Raw genomic sequence first — 22,894 nt, forward strand, 5'->3', positions numbered from 1 at the left:
ATAAGCAATGAGAATTTTATTAAACAAAAAAAAATAAGATAGAATATCAAACCGATTGTCTACCAAGTTTTCCTCAAACTTGAAGACCAATCACTAGGTTGAGCAACTTCTCTTTGATGAAAGATGATCAACTAGATGTACAATGGAGGGAGCACTTCCTCCTTGCCCTAAGCCTCACTTAGTCAAGCTAAGAAGTTTTACAAACACTCAGATAACCCTCAACAAAGCTACACTAATGAAACTTTCAACCACAAGAGAAATGCTCACAAGAAATTCACACCACTTGGAGAACAAATCTAGCTTTGGAGACTATTTTCTAGCTAAAATATCTCTTGAGATCTTGTAAACAAAGTGTGCAAAAGTCCTCATCTGATTCAGAATCGTTTGTATTTAAAGGGAACAAAAAATGGGCTTCATTAATACTTCCAACGGATAGAAGGCAGATGAAGAGTCAGCTAGCCGTTGGGGCTGTCGGACGTCCGACGGCTTAGTCATCGTCCGATCCCATCGTCCGAAAATCAGTCAAGTTGTTGTTCGGACGTCCGATGGGATTTTATCGTCCGAGCTTCTGTGTCCGAACGTCGTCCAGAGAGTTATCAAATCTTCGTGGAATTTTTAGGACGTCCGATGAGATTGATGTGCGTCCGAAGCATGCGTCCGATCCTTCAGGACGTCCGATGCTTCCTTACGTGCGTCCGACAGAGTCTTGGCAGAGAGTTATCAACACTTTGTGGAATTTTTAGGACGTCCGACACGATCGATGTGCGTCCGAAGAGTACGTCCGATCCATCCGGACGTCCGATGCTTCCTCACGAGCGTCCGACAGAATTTCCTTCTTGATGTTCTTCATCCTTTCGGACGTCCGACAGATTCCTTCGGACGTCCGACATGAGTGTCCTGTTTTTGCTTCTTCTTTTGGTTGATTTTCATTTCTTGACATATTTGTACCTGATTCTTTGATAGGCAAAAAACACTTGTATTTGAAGAGAGTTAGATAAACATTTCAAAGTATTTTGTGATCATCAAAACCAAGAATAACATTCTCCCCCTTTTTGATGATGACAAAACAAAGGTTTGAAATGAGATTTGATGATTGCAATATAAGCTCCCCCTTTCTCAATTGACAAAAACTCCCCCTTACTTAGTGGATCATAAAGCAAAAATTTGAAAAACTCCCCCTCACTTGGCTACCCTACCGAATTAATCAATCAACCAAAAAATATAACAATTAAGCAGCCAACATCCAACATTTTACCAATTCAATCCATCAAGCCAATTCAATTAAATCATCAATCAATCCAATCCGGTCCTCTCCCCCTTTTTGTCATCACAAAAGGCCAATCAATCACATATATCACGGAGAATCAATAACAAAAATATTCATCACATCCACACATTCAAAATACTTAAACATCCATCCACATATCCATAACCATTACAGCCATAATCATCCATCAAAAAGTACTTAAACGAACATAATATAAACATAAGCATTACATCTACATATCCATTGTTGAACACCACATGAAATAGTCAAACAAAATGCAAATGACCCTATGTGATCCTAAATGGTGAACTAGGTGGATCCAGGTGTCCTTCGAGAAAGCTGATATTGGGAGAGGTCCTCCTCTTCAGTTTCTTCATCATCTGCAGCAGCTTCTTCAACAGGTGCCTTGTCTTTATCTGATGTGGAAGGGTCATGAGGAGTCACTGGAGTTGACGAGCTCGGGTCTGGAATTGATGAACTTGGATCAGTGGGGCGTGGCTCTTTGCCATGGGAAACTTCCTCAACCACAGGGGGGGAAAAAGAAGGTTCTTTTTGTCTAAGTAGGCTGTTTGTTGCTCAGAGGACATGGTGAGCATTAAACCATGTTCCAGGAGAAGAACATGCTGTTTGAGTTCACGAAGGAGCTCAATCACTTCATCATTGGAGGAGGAAGATGCCTTAGTGGCAGACTTCCTAGGATGAATGGGAGTGAGTGCAACAGATGAAGGATCATGTACAGCCTTAGACCTATGTTCACTAGATGATGCCCCCTTATAAGCCCATAGATTATCCTTAAAGACAAGATTTTTCCTTTCAAAATATTCTTTGGTAAAGGCATAAGAAGATGCTTCTTTGGGACAAACACCTAGAATTGGTACTTTGTAAAACTCAAAAATCTTTTGAAAAAATTTTCCATAAGATAATTTTCTGCGAGAATCAGTGACATAGCGAAGTAAAAACTTGCACATGACAAAACCAAAATCAATGCAAATCTTTTCTCGAAAACAGTAAAAGAGATACAACTCCATTTTATTTGCATCTGTTCTATGGCCATCAGTAGGCACAAGCAGGTTTGAAATGATTGAAAAGGCAATTAGATTCACAGGGGCAAGATCATTCAGTTTAGCATCAGCAGGGGAAGAAAAACTTCTTTTAAAATAAGTCAGCATCTTAGCCCCATCAAAATGATTATCAGCAGTAGGGTGCTCTTCATAGGAAAAGAAATTTGCAATTTTACTCTTGCATCCACGTTCAATAGTGGTATTTAAGATGGCATTCACAGTTTCAGGATCAAGAACTAAGTCTACCCCATTTATCCTGGACATGATTTCAGTGTGATCAGTGCCTTTTCTAAGATTTACAAAGAATTGATACAGCAATTCAGGGTAATAAACATTGGGCATAGAAATGAGATGTGACCATTTCTGGAAAGAAAACAGACTCAGAATGGATTCTAAACCTATTTGGCGAAATTCAGAAGAATTGACAGTGCGTTGAGGGATGACACATTTCTGGGATATCCAGGAGTGTTTGTCTTTTGCAGCATCATCAAAGAATGTAGGGACTGTGGTTGATTTTGGAGGCGGTTGAGATGAGGTTCCCTGTCCAGATTCAGGCTGAGGAGTGGGTTGTGGTGTAGGCTGTGACATTTGACCCTTTACAGCTCCCCTTTTGAAGCGTTTGGATGATCGTTTGACCCTAGGAAGATCATCATCCTCATCCCTGAGTGGATGCTTGCGTCCGGCAGTGACCTTCCCTCCTCTTAGATTCACCATTGTGCGAAATGTGTGGAATGAAGGATGAAAATGATGCACACAGTAGTATGGAAGTGAATTACACAGAAATTTTGGGACAAAAAGGCTTTGAAGAAGATTTGACAGAGCGGTTATGAGAAAGTAGGGTTTTGAGGGAAATTTGGGAATTTGTGAAATGTTATGCGATTCGGTGAAATGATCAGGAGAAACGAGTCGCAATCGATCAGGAAAAGTTTTGGTTGAGTCAATTTGGGAATAAGAGTTTCAGAATGGTATGAATTTGAGAGTGAGAGACGAGAGAGTTTTCGTCCGAGAGGAAATAGAAGAAGAAGAGTTTGAAGCAAATGAGGAAGAAAGTTACTTTAAAAAGTGTACCGTTGCACTGTCGGACGGCCGAACGAAGTCGTGCGTCCGACAACTTCGTCCGAACAGGTGTTTTCTGGAAAAAATAGCTGAAGAACATTATCGGACGTCCGTTCATCTTCTTTCGGACGTCCGAAGGCTTTGAAAAATTTTAAGATGATTTTTCGATTATCCCTAATTTTGATCTTAGATGAATGAACTGATCTAATGGCAAAGCTTTTGTAAAAATATCAGCAAATTGATCTTTAGAACAAACATAATTTACACATACTTCACCTTTTTGAACAAGATCGCGAATAAAGTGATGCTTTATATCTATATGCTTTGTCCTAGAATGTTGAATTGGATTTTTGGTCAAATTGATAGCACTAGTATTATCACAGAATATAGGCATGCAGTCATATGATAATCCAAAATCATTCAAGGTATGCTTCATCCATAAAAGTTGAGCACAACATGCACTAGCGGCAATATATTCCGCTTCGGTTGTAGACAAAGAGATTGCATTTTATTTCTTGCTAAACCAAGAGACTAAGCAATTACCAAGAAAGTGACAAGTTCCACTAGTACTCTTTCTATTCACACGACAACCTCCAAAATCAGCATCCGAATATCCATATAGTGCAAACTCACTAGATCTAGCATACCAAAGACCATAGTCTAATGTACCTTTCAAATACCTAAAAATCCTTTTAACAGCATTCAAATGTGATTCTTTTGGACAAGATTGAAATCTAGCACACAAGCAAACAGCAAACATAATATCGGGTCTACTTGCGGTTAAATAAAGTAAGCTTCCAACCATACCTCTGTAGTGCTTTTCATCCACATGTTTACCTTCTTCATCTTTGTCAAGTTTTGTTGAAGTGCACATTGGAGTTCCAACTTGCTTTGAATCCTCCATGCCAAATCTTTTCAGCAATTCCTTAGTGTATTTTGCTTGATTTATGAAACTGCCCTCTATGGCTTGATGTATTTGAAGTCCAAGGAAGAAATTTAATTCTCCCATCATACTCATTTCAAATTCACTTTGCATAATGGTGAAAAAATCCTTGCATAGATACTCATTAGTAGCACCAAAAATAATATCATCTACATATATTTGCACAATGAGGAGTTCATTTAGCACTTGCTTAGTAAACAGTGTGGTGTCCACAACTCCTCTTTTGAAATTATTTTCAATCAAGAAACCACTCAATCTTTCATACCAAGCTCTTGGAGCTTGTTTTAGCCCATACAATGCTTTTGAGAGTTTAAACACATGATTTGGAAATTTTAAATTTTCAAAACTGGGGGGTTGATCCACATATACTTCTTGATCAATAAAACCGTTTAGGAAGGCACTTTTAACATCCATTTGAAACAGTTTAAAACCTTTGAAGCAAACAAAAGCAAGAAGCATTCTAATTGATTCTAATCTAGCTACGGGAGCAAATGTTTCATCAAAATCAATTCCTTCTTCTTGAGCATACCCTTTTGCGACTAATCTAGCTTTATTTCTTACAACTACACCTTTATCATCCAACTTATTTCTAAATACCCACTTAGTGCCAATGATAGAGTGATTTTGAGGTCTATCAACTAGTGTTCAAACCTCATTTCTTTCAAATTGATTGAGTTCCTCTTGCATTGCCAAAATCCAGTTTTCATCCTTTAAGGCATCATTGATATTTTTAGGTTCAAAAAGAGAAACTAAAGCAAAATTGTCTATCAATTTCTTAGATGAGGAACGAGTGTTTACCTTCTCGGATGGATCATCAATTATAAGTTCTTTTGGATGATTTTGGCTAAATTTCCAAGCCTTGGGAAGATCTTTGAATGAATCATCATTTTTGTCCTCATCTTCCCTTTCTTGATCTTCATGAGCTTCATTCTCCATTTCCTTTGCTTCCGGTTCAGAATTTCCTCCATCTCCAATTTTTAGCTTTTCCATTCCTTCACGAACACCTACATCATCATCCTCACACGAACTTTTGGAATTATCATCATTAGTTTCATCAAATGTTATGTGTATGGCTTCTTCTATCACAAGAGTCATTCTATTAAAGACTCTATATCCTCTTTTGTTCTCACAATATCCCAAAAATATTCCTTCATCAGATTTTTTCTCAAACTTACCAAGATGTTCCTTTAAATTTAAAATAAAACATTTACAACCAAAGACTTTGAAATATCCAACCGTAGGTTTCTTATCAAAAATCAGTTCATAAGATGTTTTATTCAAAATGGGTCTCAAAAGGATTCTGTTCATCACATAACATGCAGTGTTTACCGCTTCAACCCAAAGGTATTTTGGCAAACTACATTCACTTAACATAGTTCTAGCAGCCTCTTGTAGTGTCCTATTTTTCCTTTCTACAACACTATTTTGTTGTGGAGTTCTTGCAATTGAAAACTCATGTGTTATGCCATTATGATCACAGAAATCTGGAAAACCACAATACTTGAATTTCGTTCCATTATCACTTCTAATCCTAACAATTTTTAAGCCAAGCAGGTTTTGCACTTTAGCAAACAATGAAGTGAAATTCTTGAAGGCATCATCCTTATGAGCAAGAAATATCACCCAAGTATATCTAGAATAATCATCCACAATCACAAAGCAGTATTTCTTACCTCCCAAGCTAGTGATTTGAGTAGGACCAAATAAGTCAAGATGCAAGAGTTCTAAAGGTTTACAAGTTGAAACACACTTCTTTGGTTTAAAAGAAACTTTTGTTTGCTTTTCAAATTGACATGCATCACAAATTTTATCCTTTTCAAAACAGATTTTTGGCAAGCCTCTAACCAGCTTCTTTTTCGAAATTTCCTTTAGTAAATCCATGTTAAAATGACAAAGTCTCCTATGCCACAACCAAGGATCTTCATTTGAAGCTTTAAGACATTTGAAGTTAGAAGAATCAATTTTATCAAGAACCACAATATATATGTCGTTAAACCTCTTACCTTTGAACACAACATTATATTTGGAATCAAGCACAATGCATTCATGCTTTTTAAACAACACATTTAAGTCTTTATCACACAATTGACTAACACTAAGCAAGTTATAACCTAAATTATCAACTAAGAGCACATTATGAACAAAAGTTTCACCATCCTTACCAACATCACCTATTCCAATTATCTTAGCTTTCACATCATCACCAAATGTCACCTTTCCACTTGATTTTGATTTTAGCTTTATGAACAAAGAGGGATCATCGGTCATATGCCTTGAGCAGCCACTATCAATAAACCATTTGGACTTGTTTGAGCCTTTTTCCTGAAAAGAGAAAGTGTTTGGTACCCTTTTTAATTTTTGGGTCCACAATAGTTAGCATTGTGTCTAACTAACCACATGCATCTCATCCCTTTGTTCAGATTTCTTTTCACATAGCAATCTCCTTTCAAATGCCCTTTTTGATAATAAAAATCACACATAATGGAAGAGTCCTTAACATGTAATGGTTTGACATATCTCAATCCACTTCTTCTATATGTTGTGAAATCATGTGCATTTTTGTTGTGTGCTAATGTTCTTTGATGAGCAGTAAGAAAGGTAGATGACATGTTCTTTTTGAGAAAATCTTGCTTTCTTGCTTTCAAAGTCTCATCCAAGTTGTCCATTCTTTTCTTCAAATCACCATGTCTTTCCTTCAGCATTTCACAAATACTTGTCTTTCTATCAAGCTCATTTTGAACATAAAATCCGGCTCTTACAAGACATTCATTGTCAGTCTTTAGTTGTTTATTTTGTTGAAGAAGACTTGCATTTTCATGAATGAGAAAAGCAATTTTCTGTTTTAGCTGCTTGTTTTTATCATAAGATTCCTTCAAGGCATTATGCAGTTTTTCAACAAAGGATTCAAGATCATCATCTTCTTCATCATCACTTTCAGATTGAGAGTGTATGGAAGTTACCTCATTATCTCCAATAGCCATGAAGGCCATTTGAGCTGATTCTTCCTCTTCTTCAACTTCCCCTTCGAAGTTGCATTCATTCCAAGTAATTTGGAAGTTGTTGAATCTTGGCTTTCGATCAGCTTTCCCATCTTTCATTTTCTTCATGGGGCATTCGTTTGCATAGTGTCCAGGCTGTCCACATTCATAGCATTTGTCCACTTGCTTCTTGTTGAATTCTTGTTTTCCTTTGTTCCTTGCATTTGATGAATAATTTTGGAATTGATTGCTAGGTCCTCCCCTTCTAAACTTCCTTTTATTCAAGATTCTCTTGAAGCCCCTTGTGATGAGAGCAAGATCATTATCATCACCATCCGAGTCTTCATCATCCAAGTGAGCTGGATCATCTTCACCTTGAGTAGTCTTTAGAACAATGTTTCTCTTTGCTCTAGCATCCTCTTCCTCCTGCACTTTAGATTTCAACTTCAACTCATAAGAGGTTAGTGAGTTAATGAGAGATTCAATAGGCACAGAATTTAGATCCTTAGCCTCCTCTATTGCAGTCACTTTATTTTTCCATTCTTTGCCCAATGCATTGAGAATTTTTCTGTTCTTCTCTCCCAAGGTGTACTCTTTGCCCAACACCTCGAGATCTTTGATCAAGTCATTGAACCTGCAATATATTTTGTCAATATCCTCGAGAGGTTCAATTTTAAATGATTCATACTTTGTGACCAAAATAGCCTTTTTTTGTTCTCTCACGTTGTCACCACCCTCATGGATTTCTCTTAGCTTATCCCACATTTCTTTGGCCGATTTACAGCCTTTTACTCTAATTGATTAATTTGAATCTAAGACACTATAAAGAACATTCATGGCTTTGGCATTCAATGTGAGATTAGTCCTATCTTGAGCATTCATTTCAGCTCTTGTTTTTTGCCGAAGCAACCCTGTATCTGCATCAAGAAAGTTAGCTTCATGCGGTCCTTCACTCACAATAAACCATAACTCAATATCAATAGATTGCAAAAAGATAATCATCCTTTCTTTCCATCTAACATAATTGGAGCCACTAAACATGGGAGGCCTAGTAACAGATTGCCCCTCAACAAACATAGCATGACTGGTTGTCATCTTTTCTCCAAGCCGCTTGAGTTTAATCTCTAGGAGACCAAGCTTTGATACCAATTGTAAGGCCCAAAGACAACCTAAGAGGGGGGGTGAATTAGGTTGATTAAAATCTTAATCAAATTTATGCAATTTTTCTTTAATAAAAATTTACCTTCTTTTCTAGTAATAATCAACCAAATAGATTAGAAGAAGAGAGCAATGTTGATTAGAAAAACAAGTATAGATAAGCAATGAGAATTTTATTAAACAAAAAGAAATAAGATAGAATATCAAACCGATTGTCTACTAAGCTTTCCTCAAACTTGAAGACCAATCACTAGGTTGAGCAACTTCTCTTTGATGAAAGATGATCAACTAGATGTACAATGAAGGGAGCACTTCCTCCTTGCCCTAAGCCTCAGTTAGTCAAGCTAAGAAGTTTTACAAACACTCAGATAACCCTCAACAAAGCTACACTAATGAAACTTTCAACCACAAGAGAAATGCTCACAAGAAATTCACACCACTTGGAGAATAAATCTAGCTTTGGAGACTATTTTCTAGCTAAAATATCTCTTGAGATCTTGTAAACAAAGTGTGCAAAAGTTCTCATCTGATTCAGAATTGTTTGTATTTAAAGGGAACCAAAAATGGGCTTCATTAATACTTCCAACGGATAGAAGGCAGATGAAGAGTCAGCTAGCCGTTGGGGCTATCGGACGTCTGACGGCTTAGTCATCGTCCGATCCCATCGTCCGAAAATCAGTCAAGTTGTTGTTCGGACGTCCGATGGGATTTTATCGTCCGAGTTTCTGTGTCCGAACGTCGTCCAGAGAGTTATCAAATCTTCGTGGAATTTTTAGGACGTCCGATGAGATTGATGTGCGTCCGAAGCATGCGTCCGATCTTTCAGGACGTCCGATGCTTCCTTACGTGCGTCCGACAGAGTCTTGGCAGAGAGTCATCAACACTTTGTGGAATTTTTAGGACGTCCGACACGATCGATGTGCGTCCGAAGAGTACGTCCGATCCATCCGGACGTCCGATGCTTCCTCACGAGCGTCCGACAGAATTTCCTTCTTGATGTTCTTCATCCTTTCGGACGTCTGACAGATTTCTTCGGACGTCCGACATGAGTGTCCTGTTTTTACTTCTTCTTTTGGTTGATTTTCATTTCTTGACATATTCGTACCTGATTCTTTGATAGGCAAAAAACACTTGTATTTGAAGAGAGTTAGATAAACATTTCAAAGTACTTTGTGATCATCAAAATCAAGAATAACAGCTGTTACCTAGCCATCTAGAGTATGTATTCCTCGGAGAAGGAGAGAATCTTCCAGTGATTATCTCCTGTAAGCTAACTACTTTAGAGGAAGAAAAGTTGATTCAGATGCTTAAGCATCATAAAGAAGCAATTGAGTGGACCATAGCTGGCATCAAAGGGCTGTCCGGTCACTTGTATGCACAGAATTTTGTTGCAAGAAAATTCTAATCCTTCAAGAGAAACTCAACATAGATTAAATCCACCATTGATAGAGGTAGTAAAAAAAAAGAAGTTTTAAATCTTCTTAATATAGGTATAATCTATTCAATCTCAGATAGTAAAAGGGTAAGACCTGTGCAAATGGTTGCTAAAATGATAGGTATAATAGTAGTTGAGAATCCAAATAGTGAGTTGATGCCTATTCAAGTTCAAAATGGGTGGCAAGATTGTGTTGATTTTAGAACATTGAATGCATGAACTCGAAAAGACCATTTTCCACTACCTTTTATTGATCAGATGTTAGAAAGGCTAGTAGGAAGGTCTCACTATTACTGTCTTGATGGTTTTTCAGGTTTTCATCAAATTTTAGTTGCATCAGAAGACCAAGAGAAAACTACTTTCACCTATGCTTTTACTACATTCACTTGTTGAAGGATGTCAATTGGTATTTGCAATGCCCCTTTAACTTTTCAAAGGTGTATGGTTAGTATATTTTCTGATTATGTAGAGAATGACATAGAGGCATTTATGGATGATAGTATGGTCTGTTATGATTCTTTTGATTAAAATTTAGTTAATCTCACTAAGGTGTTGAAAAGGTGTATTGAGACAAATCGTAACTTGAACTATGAGAAATGTCATTTTTTGGTAGACCATGGCATTATTTTGGGACATAAGGTATCTTCCAAGGGAATTGAAGTAGATAAAGCCAAGGCAGAATTCATTGAGTGTTTGTCTTATCACAAATGTGTGAGAACTTTGCTCTTTCTTTTGGCACGCAGGCTTCTACTGCCACTTTATAAAAGATTTTTCGAAGATAGTCCAACCCCTGTGCAAACTACTCGGAAAGGATGTGGTCTTTAATTTGATGAAACCTGTAAGGTGGTGTTTGGCACACTTAAGGAATCATTGACCTCGACACTAGTTATTCAATCACCAGATTGGAGTCTATTTTTTGAAATCACGTGTGATGTGAGCAATTTTGCTGTTGGTGTTGTTCCTTGACGAAGGGATGGGAAAGCTGCCTATGTCATATACTGTACTTCTAGAATCCTTGATAGTGCCAAGTCATTAAAGTACTTGCACACCAAAAAAAAGGCAAAACCAAGCCCCATTCAATCATGGATTCTCTTCAGTCGATTGGCCATAAGTGAGAAACCCATGCCTTTGCAAGATAATTTTTCAAATGAGCATCTTTTTACTATTCAAAAGACAACTCCACAGTATACTGATATAGTTAACTATTTAATGCTACCTAGTGATTTATCTCGATCTCTAAAAGATAAAATTAAAAGTGATGCTAAATATTATGTGTGAGATGATCCATACTTGTGAAAATATTATGTTAACCACGTTATTCGTAGGTGTGTCTCTAAAAATGAGATTCCTTCTTTACTCTCGTTTTGTCACTCGTATGCATGTGGAGGACATTTTGGTTCTAAAAAAACTGCATGAAAGGTGTTGTAATACGGTTTATTTTAGCCAACATTGTTTTGTGATTCATATATGATTTGTAAAGCATTGAAAATTGTCAAAAGATGGGCAATTTAGACCATACAGATCAAATGACTCTTACTCTTATGCTTATCTGTGAAATATTTGATATATTGGGTATTGATTTTATGGCCCATTTTCCTCATCTATTGATAATATGTATATTTTTTTTGATGTAGATTAGGTATCAAAGTTGGTGGAAGCTACTTGGACTGGCAATGCTAAAGTTCTAAATCTTGTCAAATCTCATATTTTTGTCAGCTTGAGTACACCAAGAGCAATAATGAATGATCGTGGAAAACATTTTTGCAATCGTGTAGTTTAGGCTTTGATGAAGAAATATGGTGCCACCATTGAGTTTCTACTACCAACCGCAGTAGTAGCATCAGCTAAAATTTGTCCCTTTTATGGGGTAGACTTTTTTCATAATATTGTTCACATCCATAAAGGAGTCGAATGAAACCAAAGTTTTAAAGGGAAATTGGAACGACTTTTTGGAGCTTTTAAGGCAGTCTTAAAATTCCTTTCTTCTTTTCAATTTCGATTGGATCATTTTTCTGAAGATTGAATACCATAACTCTTATTTGTATTTTACTTCTGAAGAAAGTGAAAAAATTATAGAGTGGTCTACTAAATTGTTCCACCAAATAATTGTTGCTGGGCATATGTGACTTGGTGTGGATGGAGGATCTAACGGTGATATATTTATCAAAAGTACAAGAAGTATATTGATTTGGAAGTTTAGTGGTCTGATAAACTCCAACTAATTGATTGAGAAGTATTTTTGGAGTTCAGTGACCTGATGTTATTGATGATCAATTGGATGTAGTCGAGTTGCAAAAAAGTATAACATTATTCTAAATAGTGAAATAGTGACTACTTGTACATTTTGCAAGGTTGAAGGGTGAACTAAACTATTTAATATTCAAGTTGACTATATGTACATTTTGCAAGGTTGAAAGGTAAATTAAATTATTTAATATTTGAGTTGAGCTCAATTGGGTTTCAGACTCATTTGAATTCAATTCACAAACTAATCAAACTAAATATGAACAACATTTTGTACTTTATTATATCCAAAATTCAGCTTGAACTTCACTCAATTAATATGATATTCAAAATTTACATGTAAAAAATTCAAATTATTCAAACTTGACAGGAGCTCAGCGCCATAAAAGCTTCATTAACTTTGATTCAATAAATAAACAAGCAAAATCTGAACATAATTTCAAACATGTCAAAATAAACAAATGAGCTTAAACACTAGAATGTTCATCTTGATTAGACTCATTTACACTTTAAACTCATCTTGGTAAAATGCAATTTTAGTCCACAAAATTTTTATTTTAGCCATTTTTAGAATAATTGACAAAAACTTAACAATAGCTAATAGTTAAAATCAAATTGCTACTACAACTTTGACTTTTCATTCTTGGTCCCTTATGTCTGGAGTTTTAACTATTTAGTCACCTAAGTTTTCAAATATTTGATATTTATGGTTTTACGATGAAATGAGATGCGATTTAGAATGAAATTGTGTTAAATAGGTAATAGTGTCATAGTTAAACTTTTTTTCATCTTTTTCATCTTTTATTTCATTTTATTTATGCCACTACGCTTCTTCTCTTCTACATAGTTGGTATTCAATTTGGTATACAATGTGTAAGTATTGTTTAGCTTATTTGAAAAGGTATTGTTTTGCATTTTTAATAACTGATTGATATAAGTTTTATGAATTTTGACTTTTGGTGATAATAAAATAGCTTAATTGATTATCATTTTAAAGTAAAGGACTATATACTATAAATAAATTAATTTCATCCTTCTTTTTCTTTTTGCCTTTGAATAGATTATCAATTGAGTTTGAAATTAAGCTTCTTAGTAATATTTATAAGTTCTATTTGCTGCTCCAACACTACCATCTCTATTGCCATTCTGCATTAGTTCTTCTCGCTTAACAATATATATTTTGTGTATCTTAGTAATATTTATAAGTTCTATTTGCTGCTCCAACACTACCATCTCTATTGCCATTCTGCATTAGTTCTTCTCGCTTAACAATATATATTTTGTGTATCAAAAATATCTGTTTTATACAATAGCATCAATTTTTAGGGGGGCATTCCATTTTTGTTTGATTTTTTCCCGTGTAGGAGAGAAAAGGGAGATTTGAACTCAGAATTTCCAAATCTTAAAATCTCTACATTAATCACTAAATCAAAGTCTCGTTAACAATTTTTACAATAAATTGACATATTCGCCTTAAAATATTAAAGGTTTTGACAACATTTCAATAATTTGAATGGTATGCAACATTAGTTCCTCCGATTACTTCTTTTGCTAGACAGTGGCAGCCCAAACAAGAAAAATATTTGTAAGAGGATGACATAAATAGTAAGTAAAATAAATTCTCGACACAAATGGCAAGTAAAATAAATTATTGGGTGTCCCCAAAATCCACCTTAATGTACTCTTAGATCTTTTCCTTTCTTCCTTCCCCAATTTATAATTTAGAGTCTTGAGAAGTAAAGTAGTTGGTATTTACTTTGTATCAGCCTTCCCTTAAACCAATAATAAATTGTCAAAACTGAAGGAATATATAACGAATAATGAGTCAGAGAAGCAATGTAGTTGGTTTTTGCATTTTATAACACACCAAAAACGAAGCTGGTTTGACAGGAAGTTTTAAACCATTTGTAAATGCAGTGAGGCTCAAATAGGATACAATGGAAAGTTCGTTAGTTCTAAATTTCTTAGCATTTCTAAACAAGAGCCAATAGCATTATCCAGTATCTCCTGTGGAAATGCAAGTCAAAGCATTTCTCGATCTACGTTTGCCACTATTTATTTGCTATTTTTGTACCTAATAAACTCCACAGGAGTCTCTTTCTGCAGATGCAGAGGATAAATAATTATTAGATGAAGAGGACAAAGAAAGTGTGGAAGCTGAACATCTTGACACGGATTATTTACTCTTCAGTCTCATTTAACTAAAAAAAAGTGAAAGGGAAGTGATCCAACTGAATGTAATGGTTCACAATTGACTGGTTTTTCCACAAAATAGAACACCAAAAATACAAAGGCATGGCGGACGGTTCATTGGTTTCGGCTTGATTTTTCGACGGTTGAAAGTTTCAGCACAAAAAAGACAGTCTTTAAAACGGAGTTGTGAATGACCACCCAAGGGAAGTTAATGGTAAGAGTAGGTTGAGAAAGGGTTCTTCTAACAAGGATTTGATGAGCTCGTTAGTACACATAAATAATACTCAACTAATAATGTCTCAATGCACACATTTATAATTATTGCCTGTCCTTGCATTTATGCACTTCCCTCAACTTTACTTCTTCAAAACATTGCCACTTGAACGATACCATGAGACTACCGAGAGACCTACAAAGAACAAAAGAAAAGTCCAGTTGCAGTTTACTAATGTGCCAGACCCAACACAATAACGATATTGGTAAGATTAGCATATTTTATTCAGAATTTCTCAATAAAGATGCCATAGTTGTACTACAATCAAAGATTTTAATATCAAATGATGAAGCTCAGTTGTATATATGTCCTAAATATGTACTTGTCAGAGTGGAGGTGGCTTCCTGATCTTTGTGGCTTGCTCAAAGTCGTATGCTATCTCTTTCAGTTTTGGCTCTGATCCTTTTAGCCCTCCAAAAGAAATGCCATATGGGGTGCCATTAGAGTTATAACCTGCTGGAACATTTATTCCAGGATATCCTCCGGTGGATGTAGCATATATAATATTTGCACCAGGTGTCACGAAGGCATCCAATTTATTTTCCTTCATCAACTTCTCGAATCCATTTTTGGATGCTCTAGTTAAATTAAGAAGTAGTTCCCTTTCCATTCTGCCAATGCCATGGGTTTTCTCTGCTGCCTCAAATATATCTTGCCCATATTGTTCTATCCTTTCCTGAAGCACATGCAGTCAAGTAGTCTAAGAGTATTGTGTCTCTAACATAAGGCCATGGACTGAATTGGGCCTATTGTTTACTCACCAACTTTGAGTGTTTCTTATTAAAGACTATTGCATCGGCTAGGGATCGCACAGGAGAGGCAATCAACTGTTTTAGATAAGCATTTAATGCCAGCTTGAATTCCACATTCATGGCTTTGAATTGGTCATTGTACATTGAAGCTACGATGGTGTCGAATCTGGCTGTATCCACAATGTCTACCAACACTGCACCTCGTTTCTTTGTTTTAGACAAAATTTTAGAAAACTGCGTCAGAACTTCGAAAAATATTGAAATAGCCTGACCCAAGTCTAATCAAAACAAGATTTTCTATTTGTTCTGTTAATGAACCAAAAGACATGGTGGAAGGTTTTTAACTTTGATCCAAATGCAAAGTTAATCAAGATGCAGTTTAAAGTAAAAACTGAACAATTTGTTGTAGTTAGTCATTCAGCTACTTTACAAGTTTATAGATAAGTTCACATGCCAGGTCAATCACAATCATCTTTCCTTGGACATCCAATGTAAGCTTTCAATTAGGTATAGAAGACCTTCGAAGGTTAGGCTAATACCTTAGAATGTGGAAGTGAGGTTCAAAAGCTTTCAGTGTTTTAGAGGAGTTGCCGAATCCTACAAAGGAGTACCTTGGAATCCCCAATCTCTTTCCTTTAAGTCCATTAGACTTAACAAATTTCAAATAGCCTCCATGAGGAATATACTTCGAAACTTTTTTGGTTGCTACTACATCATCAGGGTCAAATCCAACGATGGCATCAAGAAGATACACTGCATCAGACACAGTCCTGCATATCGGCCTGTTCTGCCCGATAAAGGTATTGTTATGAGTTTGTATCTATTTATAAATACTTCTTTGTCATTTTTAAGCACTAATTTCAAATCTATGTTATATGGCAATAAAATATTGATGTAATAAAAAAAATTGAGCATCTTTCATTACCCAACAGTATCCTATCGATGTGAAATAGGGACAACGCCAGCTCGACTTGTGAGCCCTACAGTTGGTTTGATTCCCACGACTGAATTAGAACTAGAAGGGCATAAAATTGATCCATATGTTTCTGTACCCAAAGTAACCATAGCCATATTTGCTGCAACTGATGTTGTTGAACCGGTGCTTGATCCACATGGATCAGCAGATTTAAGGTAAGGGTCCTACATGGAACCAAAATCATAATATGTCATTGTATATCAGTACTTGCATTTCTAATTAATTGACCTGGTAAGGCTGCATAAGGACTCAGCTTTTGTTTCCTAAACAACAAATTGTTGAGAACAACAAAACAAATAAAAACAAAACTTCTGACTCAAATAATTGTATGTAAGTTTGGAATTTCAGTTGAAGCATATGAGCAACTCACCACACTTTGGCCACGTCTAGCATTCCAACCATTAGGCACATTGTTTGACCAGTATGCAGCCCATTCTGTCATGCTAGCCTTTCCTGATATGATTGCACCAGCCCTCCTTAGCTTCTTAACCACCCAGCATCCCGAGATACAATTGATCCTAGAAGTGCATAAGATCCAGCTGTTGTATTAAGCTTATCCTTGGTTGCAATGTTGTCTTTGAGCAGAATCAGAATACCAGCCAGTCTTGTCTCCGATCCTGGCTTCTTAGCCTTTCGATCCTGGTCTGCCTTGTGGGCTAAATATAGAGCATCTGGATTCACTTCTATGACTCCATTAAGAACTGGATTTAGTCTCCTAATCTCTTTGAGGTAGAATTTAACTAATTCCTGAGAAGTGAGTCTATTATGATTCAAGGCAATCCGAATATCATGCATCGTACCTTTTCTGAATGAGAAGGGACTTCCCTCAGCATTATGATTGAGGCCGAGAATAGTAATACTTGAAAAAAGTAGCAGCGGTATATCCATGTGGATTTCTATGCTGCAATATCTTTGAGAGAAACTTGTTTCGTGCTTTTTCTTTCTGTGATGTTCTGAACTTAGTTACTGATAACAAGGTACTATTTCTCCATGTGGTGATTGACTAATATATTCGAGACAATGGATATGATACAGTCGGACGATTTCATCCTCTATTGTTGCTTGCTTGGCCATGTTCTCTATGATAAAGACTCTGTTGACTGTGACTTGTATTTTTTGTATAGTTCTTTCAGAGAAAAACATAAATGAATAAAGGATAAGTTACTCATAACCCCGTGCCTTTTTTTTCCATGATATCACATGATGCCTTAAAGTTTCAAAATATTTACATAGTATCTTATAAATTTTTTGTAAAGTGGTATTTTGACAAAAAAGTACTAGTTGAAATGCCAATAATAGCCTAACTTAAGCACTATATTGAATACAAAAAATCACTTTACATAAAATTATAGAGAGATTATGTAGATAGATATAAAATTACAAAGGATTTGAGTAGATATTTATGCAAAACATTCAAGGGTCCAATGAATATATAAGCAAAATCATAGGTAGATTAAGTGTTTATTATAATTTCATTGCACTTACTTCTACATCTCAATCAATAGCCGTTATCAGAGATACTTTCCATTCATTTTTCACATTACATAAAACTATATGAGCATTATGTAGATATTTTGAAATTTTACGAGAGCCATATAGTATTTATGCAAAAGCACAATAAGACTATAAGTAATTTACTCGTAAATAAAAGGAGAAAAAGCAATAGCCAATCATTTCTTTGATGAAAACAAAGGCCACTGAGGATGGTCACCTCGGTACTCGTCTAACCCGAGGTGGCCACCTCGCTCATCACGAACTCCACTTCCTGGTCTCAACCCGATCTCAGGCTCTGCCACGGATGATCTCCTATATACTTTGGCTATCCCATCTCGGCTGCACACGGATGATGTCATCCTACCTGACACCATATTGAACGCCAGTGCTTTATCTGAAGAGCTACTAATGCTCTTAATGGCGGCCACATAGTGCTATCTGTCAGGAGGCCCAGACTGCTACAGTGTCAGGGACAGACCTCTAGGCGGGAAATAGAGCCGTAATACTCAGAACATGGGACCCGCTAGCATGAGCCCCTCGTCCAGTCCTGTCCACTCTTACTCTATAAAAATCTCCTGTTCAATCTCGACAAGTAAGCACACTATTGCACTCGTACTGTTCATTACTCTCCTTTCTTTCTCTATACTGACTTGATCGTCAGAGTGATTCCAGGGGACGAAGCCCCACCTCTCACTCCAAAATAGTAATCCCATCTCCAAATTTCACGTAGCCGAAAGAGGGAGTTGAATTAGGTCAGTTTGACTACTTAACCAAAAATCGTCTCTTCAACTGGCGCCGTCTGTGGGAACGTACACTCTAAGATGAGATCCATGTGATCCTGGAGTAGAAGAGTTCCCTCAATTGGGGCTGAGCCAAGCTCAGCTGCTCAGCAAGATCATGTTTCTGAGGAGCACGGGTCCACTGGGGCCCGGCCCAAGAACGAAGACGTCATCGTGAAGATGGCCGAGTTCGTAGCAGGAAACCCCACCATCTTTGAAGAATTGGGAAGGTACTTCAAGAGGCAGGGGAAGGAAAAAGCTGAATCCTCCAAGAGGAGGTCAACAAAATCCCTCGAGATGCCTTCTGGAGAGGACTCAGATGACGGGTATCTTGACCAAAACGCCTCGAAATGTGCTTCCTCAAAGGCCATGTCCATGATTGCCTCCATTTCTAGAGTATTCTCCCGAAGTTTACTGGGGAGACGGTCTGAGGACGAACGTCGACGACCAGAGGGGCTGGCCGCTGATTATATGAGGGTTGCGCCCTTCACCGATGACATCAACAGGAAAATGGTTCTCTCCAATTTCAAGCTCCCGATCCTATAGCCGTATGACGGACAAAAGGATCACTTCCGCGCCTTCATCTTAGCATTCCGGCTATACTGCGTCCCTGATGCAGTAATCTGCCGAGCCTTTCCTATCTTCCTACAAGACACTGTCTGGAAGTGGTTCTGGAGTTTAGAACCCAGAAGCATCTCCTTACTGGACGAGCTGGTGGACAGGTTCATCCACTGCTTCGTATCGTCTCATCCGGTTACAAAAACCTTAGCCTACCTCCTGAACCTATAGCAAGCTCCCGGGGAGTCCTTGCGCTCGTATGTGCAAAGGTTCAACGAGAAAAACGTGCAGATACCTGACCAGAATGAGTAGGTAACCATGGCCGCCTTAACCAATGGGTTGATCGTGGGAACCTTATACACATAGATACATCGGGACTACCCCCGTTTATTTCGGGAACTCTGGGAGCGGGTGGATCGAGGCATCCGAAGTAAGGACCTAAACCACATGAAGTGGAAAGCCCAGGCCGCCCGCAACGGGCAAGAGTCCTGAACGAAGAAAGATATCGGCAGAGTTGATCCAGGCCGCAGCGGCTTGTCGAATCAATTCCGAGATCGCCGGAGCGTTTTTGACAGGATTGTGAAGAGGAGATCATCCACTTCGGACATTGAGCTGACTCCCCTTAATTCCAGCGGGTCTCACATTCTAGCTGTAATGAGGCAAAACCACCTCGATCGAGTCCCTCCTGAGATCCTGGACAGGAGGGAGAAAAGGAACTCCAGTCTCTACTGTGCCTACCACCAAGACATTGGGCACGAGACCGAAAACTGCAATGATTTGAAGAAAGAGATCGAAAACCTGATTAGGCAGGGATACCTGAAACAGTTCGTCTGCAAGGATGGAGGTTTCAGAAGAAGTGAATCCCACCGGAAAAATAGGGGCCCCTGCCGAGAAGACAGACGGGATACGAAGAGCCATTGCCGAGACCTCGAAGACCATAGCGAGGACAAAAGGCCCCCCTGAGACGGGTCCCCGGATTATGGCCCTAACATCGTAGGGTCATCAACACAATCGCAGGTGGTCCGACAGGAGGAGATAGTCAAAACTCTCGGAAGAGGACCTACCTCCAAGTCAGCATAGAAGCTGCCGAGGGCAGCTCCAGGCTTTCCGAAGTCATCACTTATGGTCCCAGTGACCCCGTTCCTGCTGCCTCCAACAACCACGAAACCCTCGTGATCGAGATCCTTACCAATAACTACATAGTCAAAAAGGTTTATATCGATCCAGACAGGTCGGTAGACATCTTGTACTACGGAACTTTTGAAAGTCTGAAGTTGACCCGAGAGCAACTTACCCCTATCTGGACCCCTCTTGTAGGATTCGGGAGACATGTGGTTAACCCTGAACGGATGGTCTCCCTGATGGTGACTATTGGCCTCCATCCCCGCTGCCAAACTGTCCCTATAAGCTTTGCCGTGGTCAAAACTGACTCCCGGTATAACATGTTGATCCGCCGGCCCACACTCAATGCCTTGAGCGCTGTGTACTTCACATATCACCTGAGTTTCAAGTTCCCCATACCCGCTAGAGTGGCCGAGGTGAGCAGCGATATGAGCGCGGCTAAGGAGTGCTACCTCGCCAGCATACAGGCCGCAGTCACCCCGTGAGCTGAGTCAAAGGCCGAGTGGAAGAGGCCGGATGTCCTCTCCATAAACTGTATCGACCACCAAGATGCCGGAAAACCTGGCAGGCTGGACGCCGGGGACGAGGTGAGGTCCGACCAAGTGATTCAAGTGGGGACGAACCTTCCCTCACCCTTTAGAGAAAAAATGATCGGCCTGATAAAAGAGCACCGAGATGTTTTTGTTTGGACAGCCGATGAAGTGGTCAGAGTACCACCTGAACACATGATACACTGACTTAACGTCGATCCACATGCTCGTCCGGTTAAGCAAAAACGGAGGCACTTCGGCCTAGAATGCAGCAAAGACATCTTCGGAGAATACCATGGTCACAGAATAGACGGGCCGACGCTCTATCCCGGTTAGATTCCACTTCATTTTCCAACCTCAGCAAGACAGTTCTAGTGGAAGTCATGGACGAGTCAGGATACATGGAAGAGACGATCTATCCTGTAGACTTGGGGGACACGTGGATAAGCCCATTTATCTTATTTTTAAGTCAGGGAATCCTTCCTGAGGACCGAGCCGAAACGAGAAGGATCCAACGCAAAACTGCTCGGTACGTACTCCGGGAAGGGGAGCTATATAAACGATCCTATCTTGGCCCGTGGCTGAGATGCATTACGCCGGAGGAAGGACACCGCATCCTCTAGGAAATCCAAAAAGGCCTTTGTGGGACCCACGTCGGTCACAGGATGTTGGCTAAAAAAGCCCTATTCCTCGGGTATTTCTGGCCTATTGTCCGACAAGATGCTCAAGACCTTGTTTTTGGCTGCCCTTCCTGTCAAGTCCAAGCCCCCGAACACCACCATGCCACAAATCTCATGGTTCCTATCACCTCACCCTGGCCATTCGAACAATGGGGGATAGACATTATCGACCCCTTCCCTAAGGCCATCGGAGGATATACTTTCCTTGTGACCGCGGTGGACTACTTCTCTAAGTGGGTCGAAGCCGATCCTTTAAGGACCATCACAGGGTTACCAGTCCAAAAATTCTTTTGACAATGCATAATCTACCGCTTTGGCATACCTTGGATGATCGTTTCGGATAATGGGAAGTAGTTTGCCGAGAATTTGTTTAAAACTTGGTGCGAGGGTCTCGGCATCAAGCAATATTTCACTTCGGTAGGTCATCCTCAGGCTAATGGTCAAGCAGAAAACTTTAACCGAACACTCTTGCATGGGTTCAAGACCCGATTGCATCAAGTTGGATCATCATGGGTAGACGAACTCCCCAGCGTCTTGTGGTCCTACTGAACCACGCCGAGATCGGCTACGCAGGAAACCCCCTTCTCCGTGGCGTACGGCTTCGAAGTAGTCATTCCGGTCGAGATCCTGACACCCAATCATCAGATTGCAGCATATGCGGCCGAGGTGAACAAAGAGGAAAGACAATTGGATCTCGATCTCGTGGAGGAGAGGAGGGACGTCGCTTCAACTCGGGTAGTTTCATACAAGAACACTTTGGTCCGGCACCATAATGCCCGTGTAAAATATCGTCAATTTTAACCGAGAGACTTGATCCTCCGAAAAAACTTGGTCAGCTGAGTTGAACCGCAAGGTAAATTAGCCCCGAAGTGAGAGGGCCTCTACCGAATTATGCAATCTAGCCTGAATGGGTATTGTAAGTTAGGCTACCGAGATGGTTCTCTAGTGCCAAGGACTTGGCACGCCGAGAACCTTAGATTGTATTATCCTTGAGAATTTTAACGAGTTGTTGACTATTAAACCACTTGATTATTTTTTAATATCTTAATGCCGTTTGCTTGCTATTAAAAAATAAAGGGGACAAGTAGGAGACGAAGTAAAAAAGAAAAAGAGAGACGATATGAAGAAAACTCAATCCATTTCATTAAACGTCACAAAAAGTACAAGAACCGAGGTCAGGGATACTACTAAGCACCTCCCACCTCAGTATTCTCATCGCTCCCCACTACTCCCTCAGCCTCGGTTCCCCTGTGACCGGTCATCTTCTCCGTCTTTTTCTTCGCCAACATGACCATTTTCGGCAGCCACTTCCACAAACTCCTAGTCGAGTTCGGACAGCCATCGGTTGAACTCGTCTCAAACCTCGGCCAAGTTCTTTCCAGCCTGAATTTCTT

The 22,894-nt window shown here is 38.9% G+C and overlaps 1 pseudogene; it reads right to left on the minus strand.

Moving 5' to 3' along the window:
* Positions 1-14,934: 14,934 nt before the first annotated feature.
* On the minus strand, positions 14,935-21,688 carry LOC113728988 (probable amidase At4g34880; annotated as a pseudogene).
* Between the last annotated feature and the right edge of the window lie 1,206 nt (positions 21,689-22,894).

Source organism: Coffea arabica, chromosome 2e, assembly GCF_036785885.1.
Source record: "Coffea arabica cultivar ET-39 chromosome 2e, Coffea Arabica ET-39 HiFi, whole genome shotgun sequence".
In the NCBI taxonomy this organism is placed as follows: Eukaryota; Viridiplantae; Streptophyta; class Magnoliopsida; order Gentianales; family Rubiaceae; genus Coffea; species Coffea arabica.